Source organism: Phoca vitulina, unplaced genomic scaffold (genome assembly GCF_004348235.1).
Source record: "Phoca vitulina isolate PV1807 unplaced genomic scaffold, GSC_HSeal_1.0 scaffold39, whole genome shotgun sequence".
Taxonomy (NCBI): domain Eukaryota; kingdom Metazoa; phylum Chordata; class Mammalia; order Carnivora; family Phocidae; genus Phoca; species Phoca vitulina.
The window spans coordinates 15,708,725-15,718,183 of record NW_022589742.1 but is presented as its reverse complement, the minus strand read 5'-3'; positions in this window follow the sequence as shown (position 1 = coordinate 15,718,183).

Sequence of the window (9,459 nt, the reverse complement as noted above, 5' to 3'; positions counted from 1 at the left end):
ACACCCTTTACTTTGTGAAAATGTCAAAGTGGTTAGCTGAAGCAGCCCTCAAAGCCTTGCTCTGCAAATCAAAATGTCACAGCTTTACCTCACTCCTCCCCCTTCCCACCTGTGTCAGAAATAAGTGGTCTTCCTTCTTGCCTAGGCTAACTCTTCCAACTGTGCTTGGAGTCCATCTCTTCCCATCCTCACTGGACTTGTTCCCATCATTCATCACCACCACCCCACCCCACCCCCTACCTTGCATCTTCAATATCAGCCGTTCATTCAACAAGTGTTTATCGAGGCCTCCTGTATGCCGGGCGCTGTTCAAGGTGCTGATGATATAGCCGCTACGGTGCTTTCACTAGGAGGGTGGGGTGGGATGGGGTAAGCAGACAGAAATAGTGCACAAGGTAACTAGAGAGCATGACAAATGCTCTGGAGAGAATAAAGCAGGGTGACGTGCCAGAGGGCACAGCAAGCAGACTTGGTCAGGGAAGGTTGCTTTGAGGAGGTGATGGTTGCTAAGACCTAAATCTCAGGAGGCCAGAAGGTCCCATACCTTGATTTGAATGATTACACAGTATATATGCCCCTGCCCCCCAAAAAAGCCAGCTATACAAGATCTGGCAAAGAACATTCCAAGCAAAGGAAAGAGCAAATGCAAAGACCTTAAGGCAGCAAAAGCAGCTTGCTGTGTTCGGGAGACAGGCAGAAAACAGTGGGGTGGGGGTAGGGGTGCTGGATGAGAGGTGGGCAGGGCCTGTGGAGCCTGCGGAAGGAGGCTGCCTTTTATTTTATTTTATTTTATTATTATTATTTTTAAAGATTTTATTTATTTATTTGACAGAGAGAGAGACAGTGAGAGAGAGAACACAAGCAGGGTAAGTGGGAGAGGGAGAAGCAGGCTTCCCGCGGAGCAGGGAGCCTGATGTGGGACTCGATCCCAGGACCCTAGGATCATAACCTGAGCCAAAGGCAGACGCTTAATGACTGAGCCACCCAGGCGCCCGGAGGCTGCCTTTTATACTACGGGCAACAGGAAGCCATGGATGACTTCACTGGAACTTCATGATTTTTGCTTCTCCTTATCTTAATAATAGTAATAGTCACTAACAACTACAGCTATCATTTACTCCAGGTGCTGTACTAATACATGTGACCTCACTTTCAGCCTTGACAACCACTTTATTAAGTACTACTTTATCCACCTTTCATAGGTAGATAAAACCGGCCCAGAGAGGCTACTGAGCTTGGTACTTGACTAGTGGCAGACCAGAATATGACCCCAGACCAAAATTTGTGCTCTTACATATAGCCAGTATCTCCCCAGCTGGAGTGGGGATGAAAATGGGGATGCTCCTTGAAATCTCTCTTCAAGCTATATCCCAAGATTTCATGACCTGCCAGAAGCTCAGATTAACTTGACTCTGACCCTGACCAACTTCTCCTGGCAAATTCCTCTCTCCCTTCAGCCAGGCTTGAACCTTTGATTATTTTTGGTCCCTGCCCCACTTCTAATCAGTCACCAATTGCAATTCAACAAATATTTATGGAGCACCTGCTAAGTGTGGGCCACTGTGCAACATTCTGAAGGAAACCAAAATGAGTAGAACTGGTCATCATAAGACATACATAATATTTTTTATAAAGAAGGAGGAAGAAAAGAGGGAAGGAAAAGGAGAGAGGGAAGGAGGGAAAAAAGAAAGAGGGAAGAAAGGAAGAGGGAGGGGAGGGGAGAAAAGGTGTGATGGGACATTCTTAGGGGGCCAAAGTCAGGTTGTTCAGTCTCGTCCATCTGACCCCCCTTTCCACTGTCCACTTCCCTCACCCCACCACCAAATTCAAACACTCATTACCTCAGGCCTGGCGTGTCCTGTTTAACCCCTTTCTGACTAATTTTTCCGCTCCCTTTCAGTTTATTCTACACACATCACTGCCAGACTAATCTTCCTAGTGCTCTGCTTTGATGTGGTTCACCTCATCAAAACCCCTCAGAGTCCCGAGCCTCCACTTACCACAGAAGTTCCAGTTCTTCAGCTTGGAATTAAAGCTCTCCTTAGTCTCTCCTGCCCACCTCTCTGGCCAAAACTCCCACTCTTGACCTTGTCATGCCCTTACCTTCCCTAAACTCACATACACTCCACTTGGGCTCAGTCTGTGTCAGCCACTTGGAACTCTCTAGCCCCTGCCACTCCACCTGCCCAAACCCTATCAAACCCAAATGTCACCTCCTCCAGGAAGTCTTTTCCTACAACTCCCGCTTCCTCTGAACTCTTAGAACCTTCCCTTTGTACCACTATTTTAACATACCACACACAAAAAAAGTGTTGTTGCCCATCTGGGACTAGAAGCATCATGCGAGTGGGAACCAAGCTGGGCATATTTTGGATTTCCCCACAATGCCTCGGACAGAGTAAGTGCTCAACGATATTTGGTTAATAAATAAAGATTGTCCTTCAAAGCACTTAAAGACACAAGTCTGTATATAATAGGTGTTTCTGAAATGTGAATACATTTAATTATTCATACTGAGCTCTGTTAACATTAGAGGAGTTCGTTGTGGGTGTGTACAGTGTACTGAGTAAATTATATTAATGTCGTCCAAGAAGTTAATAGCTTTTAACAACCATCCAGTACTATTTTCTATTGTTTTGTAGCCAACAAAATCAGCCTTGCTAAATTCGCGTTTTAAAAGTGATTCTCAAGGTTCCTCAAAAAATTAAAAATAGAACTACCATATGATCCATCAATCACATTTCTGGGTATAAGATCCAAAAGAATTGAAAACAGGGATTTGAACAGATATTTGCACACCCACTTTCATATCAGTATTATTCGCAATAACTAAAATGTGGAACCAGCCCAAGTGTCCATTGATGGATGAATGGAGAAACAAAATGTGGTATCTGCATGCAGTGGAATATTATTCAACCTTAAAAATGAAGGAAATTCTGACATGTTATAGCATGGAAGAGCCTTGAGGACATTACGCTCAGTGAAATAAGCCAGGCATAAAAAGACAAGTACTGTATGATCCCACTACTATGAGGTACCTAGCATTGTCAAATTTATAGATGGCAGGCAAGTAGATGGTGGTTACCAGGGGCTGGGGGGAGGGAGAAATGGGAAGTTGTTGTTTAATGGGTATAGAGTTTCGGTTTTGCAAGATGGAAACATTTTGGGGATCTGTTGCACAACAATATGAATATATTTCACACTACTGAATCATACACTTAAAAATGACTACAGTGATAAATTGTGTTACTTTTTTACCACAATTTTAAGAATTAAAAAAAATTTTTTTAAGTGATTCTCAAAAGGTAAATTTAATCACATCACCCCTCTGTTTAAAGCCATTTGCTGGCTTCCCAGAATTAGGACCCACAAGGCCCTGCAGGTCTGAGTGCCGCTGACTCCAGCCTCCTCCCACATCCTGCCACCCCCATTCTCTCCGCTTCAGCTACACAAGGACTTGTTCCTTGCCTGCTCTCAGCTCCCTCTCTCCACAGAGCCAACTCCTCCCATGCTGTGCTCTCTCCCAGAGCATCATCACAGTGTGTATTTACACGTTCATTATGGGATCAGGCCGGTCTCCCACTGGGTCAGGAACTGTGGAGGCAGAGACCAGGGTTTATTTCCCTGACCGTGGTATCCCCAGCACCTGGCCTAAAGTCTGGCACCCAATAATCTGTGTCATCTACAACTCCAGTGTTGGCAGAGGCCAGGCAAAACATGCGTGTCTGCTGCTTGTCAAAGGGTAAATGAGTGTCACCTTCCTAGAAACAATAGGGTCATGTATCGAGAGCCTAGAAACATTCATAGTAACAATTTTGCTTCTAGGAAATGACCCTAGAGGAGCACAAAGGGGTAAGTCCACACAGGGTCATCTTAGCATTATTCATTAGAGCAAAAACCTGGCAACAATCTACGTACCCTTCCGAACCAGAAGATGGGTAAACACGATATATATTTTATGGATAAAATATCATACAACCTTTACAAATAATGTTGCTGAGGAATGGAGACAGGGAAAATGCTAAGAGGTAACATTGAGCAGAAAAGCAGGCTTCTAAGTAGGTATGTACCAAATGTCCCTAAATTTAAGAAATCAGATATAATACATAAAGATAAAGCATGTGATGTATAGCATGGTGAATATAATCAATAATACTGTTTTATATATTTGAAAGTTGCTAAGAGAGTAGATTTTTTTTTTTTACCAAGTTTTTATTTAAATTGAAGTTAGTTAACATATAATGTAATATTGGTTTCAGGAGTAGAATTTAGGGATTCATCACTTACATACAACACCCAGTGCTCATCACAAGTGCCCTCCTTAATGCCCATCACCCATTTAGCCCAGCCCCCCCCACCTCCCCCTCCGGCAACCTTCAGCTTGTTCTCTATCGCTAAGAGTCTCTTATGGTTTGCCACACTAAGAGAGTAGATCTTAAAAGTTCCCCTCACAAGAAAAAAATGTGTAATTCTGTGGTAATGGATGTTAACTAGACTTACTGTGATCATTTCACAATATATACAAATATTGAATTATGTTGTACACCAGAAACTAATATAATGTTATATATCAATTATACCTCTATAAAAAGTAAAATTTTAAAAAGATAATCCATAGGCACAAAAATAGTGGAAGTCGATGCTCCATTCTGTAAATAGCAGTCACTCCTGGGTGGTGGCATTGTGGGCAGCGGTCGTTCCAGAATGTCTATAAAGGAAGGTTTCGAAGCCATTCAGAAGGAGGCTAGTGACTTTGTCTTGAAACTGCAAGCTGTATTTGCATAGCAAGCGGAGTTTTTCCTTAAACTGCATATATTTTGGGGGTGCTGATGGAGATTATGGTGAAGCCCCCCAAAGCACCCTGCGATGCCAACCTAAATCATTTTTTTACCTTCATATTTGTCTGCTTCTCTAAATGTTTTACAATGAGCATCCATTACTTTTTATAGCAGAAAAAGATTAAAGAAAACATTATTTCATAAGAGAAAGAAACGTCTGTGTGTTGGAATGAACGGACACAGTGTCCTGCTCAGGCTTGTAGGCGGCTGGAGAGGGCCTCTCGGGCACAGAGCCCGGCCCACTCCACACCACTCCCTCACATCCCAGGCCTGCTCTGTCCCTAGCATCTGCAAGCTTCTTCTCTTCTAGCTTCTGGCACGTCAGACCAGCACGCCGTCAGGCAGCCTCGGGGCCCTCCAGCCAGCCTCGCAGCTCCCCGGGGCATGAGGCTCTAAGCCACATCCTGACACAAAGCACACTTGCAAGGGCCATTTGGTGACCATGGGCCATTCCTCTATCTCCAATGGTGACCCTGGTTCCGAGGGGCAAGAATCATTTACTGATTGTGCCTGTGGCCGGTAGGTGGCAGAGGAGAGCGCTCCCAGTTGTAAAACGGGTATTTGAAGCTGCAGTTACTTTTCCGGTTTCGTGATAATTTCTTTCTATTTTGAGGAATTTTATGGACTCTTCTCCTTACAGTCTCTTACTTACGGCCTCAAAAGTCAGCAAAAACAAAAACAATTTTTCAGACATTATCTAAAGGCCATGGAGCTTTCAGCCCCATCTCCCTGAAAACAGGTGGGGTTAAAGATCATTTTCCTCTCTCGCTTCCTTCACCATCCCTCAATGTTGCCAGTTATTTAGAAAGTTTCAACAAGGGTGGGAGGTCATCTGGTTGCAGAAAGTTGATGAGTTAGATCTTCTCCCAGAGAGGGGTAAGGAGGGATGGAGGTGATGAGGAGATAGAAGAGGGGTGGGGGGCACAGATGTGAACAGGAAGGAAGAGAATAATCCCTGGCCAGACAATGGAGAGGAAGTGGAAAGAGAGGAGACCAAAAGGCTTTTTATACGTTGAATTGTGCTCCCCCACACAAAAATTCATATGTTAGAGTCCTAACCTCCAGCACCTGTCATTGTGACCTTATTTGGAAATAAAAACATTGCAGATGTAATCAGTCAAGTAAAATGAGGTTATTTTGGAGTAGGGTGGGTCTTAATCCTGTATGACTGATGTCCTTATAAAAAGGGGAAATTTCGACCCAGAGACACACAGGGAGAATGTCACGTGAAGATGAAGGTAGAGATCGGGGTGATGCATCTACAAGCCAAGCGATACCACAGACTTCCAGCAAATGACCAGAAGCTATGGGAGAGGACTGGAACAGAGTCGCCCTTGCATCCCTCTGAAGGAACCAACCCTGCCAACCTTGATCTTGAAATTCTGGCTTCTAGAACTGTGAGAGAATAAATGTCTGTTGCTTAAGCCACCCAGTCTGTGGTACTTTGTTATGGCAGCCCTCGAAAACTAGGCTCTTTGGGGCAAGGTTCTAGGAAAAATGAGATGATGGCAGAAAATGGAGGTATTTCCTTTGCTCCTCCCCAGGACTGTATGCCCTGGTATAAAGGAGTGATGGCTGATGGAGAGAAGCCTTCCCGCTCTAACAATCTGTCCCCAACAGCCACACTTAAAAGAGTTGTCTCCACTTACTGTCCCCACTTCCTCACCTCCACTCACCCCTTGGCCCTCTCTGGCCCTTCCCTCTGATGCCACTCTCATCCAGGTCACCAGTAACCACCATGTTTCCAAAGCCAAAGGTCATTTCTTAGCCCTCACCTTCTCTAACTTCTCAGTACCACTTCCCCATTTCTGGAACACTCCCTCCACCAGGCTGCCAGGACCCAAACTCCTCCTGGTTTCTCTCCCACTTCACCCACCATTCTGTGGCAGGCTCCATTGCAGGCTCATCATCCTCCCTGGTCCTATCTCTAAAGGACAGCACATCCTAGGTCCTAGGCCTCGGGCTTGGGCCACTTCTCTTCTTACTCTATATTCTTGCTCCGTAAATCCCACTCACTCTTCTGTCTGCTGTTGCCACCTATCCGCTAGTGAATCCCCAAATTCTGAAGCAGTGTCCTTCCCCGCCACCTTCTACTTCAGACACATTTACAGTGGCATCACATCCCATTTAGGATAGTCTACAGGCAATTACTTCAGGCAAAAATGGAATATACCCAGAAAAATCCCTTAAATACCCCAAAAGTGAAATAATGCTCCCAGGAAGCATGTCACACACACACACACACACACACACACACACACACACACACACACACCAAGAACAGCTTTATTTTTTGATAAAGATTTTATTTTTACATAATCTTTCCACGCAATATGGTGCTCGAATTTATAACCCCAAGATCAAGAATCGCATGCTCTACCGACTGAGCTGGCCAGGCACCCCACAATATCAGCTTTAAATACATGACCCATATCAGCCCAGACAGATGGCCATACCATGACAGGCATGGAAGAACTGGGACTCACTGAAGGAGTGGCAGACCCACTTCTTTGTCTCACATTCATTCCAGAGTCCAGACTCAGCTGGCCAAAGGACAGGTGGAATCACTAGAATACTTTCCATCATCATCTTTTCTTTCTTTGGCAGCATGAGTAGACTTGAATTCAGGTAAATCAAATGCCTGTGTGAAACCACCTGCTGGATATCTCCATTTGGATGTCCCACAGCCATCTTAAACTCAACACATCCCAAACCAAACTCTACCTCCATAAACCTCCTTCTCTTCCTGTGTTTTCAATGAATGGTGGCACCATCCCACCCTGGCAATCCTCATGTCCTTTCTCTCCTTAGGCAGGGCAAGGGGTGGCCCAGGGTTGGCTGGTGGTGTGCTTGGATCAGCCAGTGAGCTAACACAAATGGCTTGGTGCTGGCAAGGGACCAACCTATGTGAAGTGGCCTTGGTTGAGATTTAGACTTAATCCAGTGATAATCTAGGAGATCTAGAATGCCAGGTTGGTCTGCTCTCTGAGGGTGGGCACAGGACATACTATTGAGGAACCTAAGCCAAATGCCTTGCCCACCTACCCAGCCAGAAAGGCTTCATTTAAGATGTCCATGAAGACTTTCGATGACCCTATGTTTTTTCTTTTTAAATATAAGGTATTATTTGTTTCAGAGGTACAGGTCTGTGATTCAACAGTCTTCCACGGTTCACAGCACTCACCATAGCACATACCCTCCCCAATGTCTATCACCCAGCCACCCCATCCCTCCCACCCCCTCCCACTCCAGCAACTCTCAGTTTATTTCCTGAGATTAAGAATTCCTCATATCAGTGAGGTCATATGATACATGTCTGTCTCTGATTGACTTATTTCGCTTAGCATAATACCCTCCAGTTCCATCCACGTCGTTGCAAATGGCAAGATTTCATTCCTTTTGATGGCTGCATAATATTCCATTGTATATGGCACTCTCCTGTGTAAATCATGTGTAATACGCCTCTGGACAGATCTTGTAGAATTATGTCTCAGTTGCTCTCGGGGGTTGGCAAACTATGGCCCACCATCTGTTTTTGTAAATAAAGTTTATTGGAACACAGCCATGCTTATTTCTTTACATGTGGTCGATGGCTGCTTTTGCATGGCAAAAGCAGCGTTGAGTGGTTGCAACAGAGACCATATGGCCTGCAAAGTCTAACATATTAACTATCTGGTCCTTTACAGAAAAAGTTGCTGACCCCTGATCCAGACTGTGGTGGTATGAGCCTCCCAACCCTGGAGGCTGGGGCTCCTTAACAGAGCACCCACAAACCTGGAGGTTGGCCTTGATAGTAAGTACATATCATGTAGCATTTAACTTTTGGGAATTTATGTATATATACTCAGAACAAAAAAAAGAGATTAAAAAATGATTCAGTGTAGGGATTTCAGTCTCCTACCACTCCACGAGCACATAGCTAAAAAGATCAGGAGCTACATGGGGATTGTGAATCTGCTGTTCCCTCAGTCGCCATCCCTATGTGCTTTTCCCTGTGTGAGCAGCTCACTGTGCTGGGTGTGATTCTAGTGTTTACTCTTCAACAAGCCATGTTGGGCCAACCAGGTAGACATTCAGAAGAAAATAGAGCTGGATCCAAAGCTTACATTTAAACAAGGCAAATGCCCCTCAATCAGGGACTGAGAAACTTCTCCCCTGCCCGAGGAGGCCGCTGGCAGGATGGTCGGGTTGCACACCTTGTGGGACTCAGAGACTGCAAGGAATTTGGGTATCATGGAGCTGGTCTGCAGCAGGTGGGGCCCTTGGCTGGACAGAAGGCACCCACCTTGGGCTTCTCAAATGTGTATCTCTCAGAGCCAGCCAGGAAATGGGGCTAAAGCAGGTGGTCTAGGATGGAGCAGGCTAGCGGCTCACATAAGGTGAAACCTCAGGAGCGTATCTTGTCCTAAGCAGACCACACCCTGTCAGGCCAGGCGGTCAGGCAAACTGTTGTTCGTTAGTTACCGAAAGATGGCTGGGGCGCTGCACAACTTAATGACCATGACGGTGGGTCTCCTCAATCGCCCAACCCGCCCTGATCCACAGAACCTCCAGAGGTCCTCATTTTGGAAGATGAAGCAATTCCTGTTTCAAGTCGACAACTGGAGACTCTAAGGGGAAC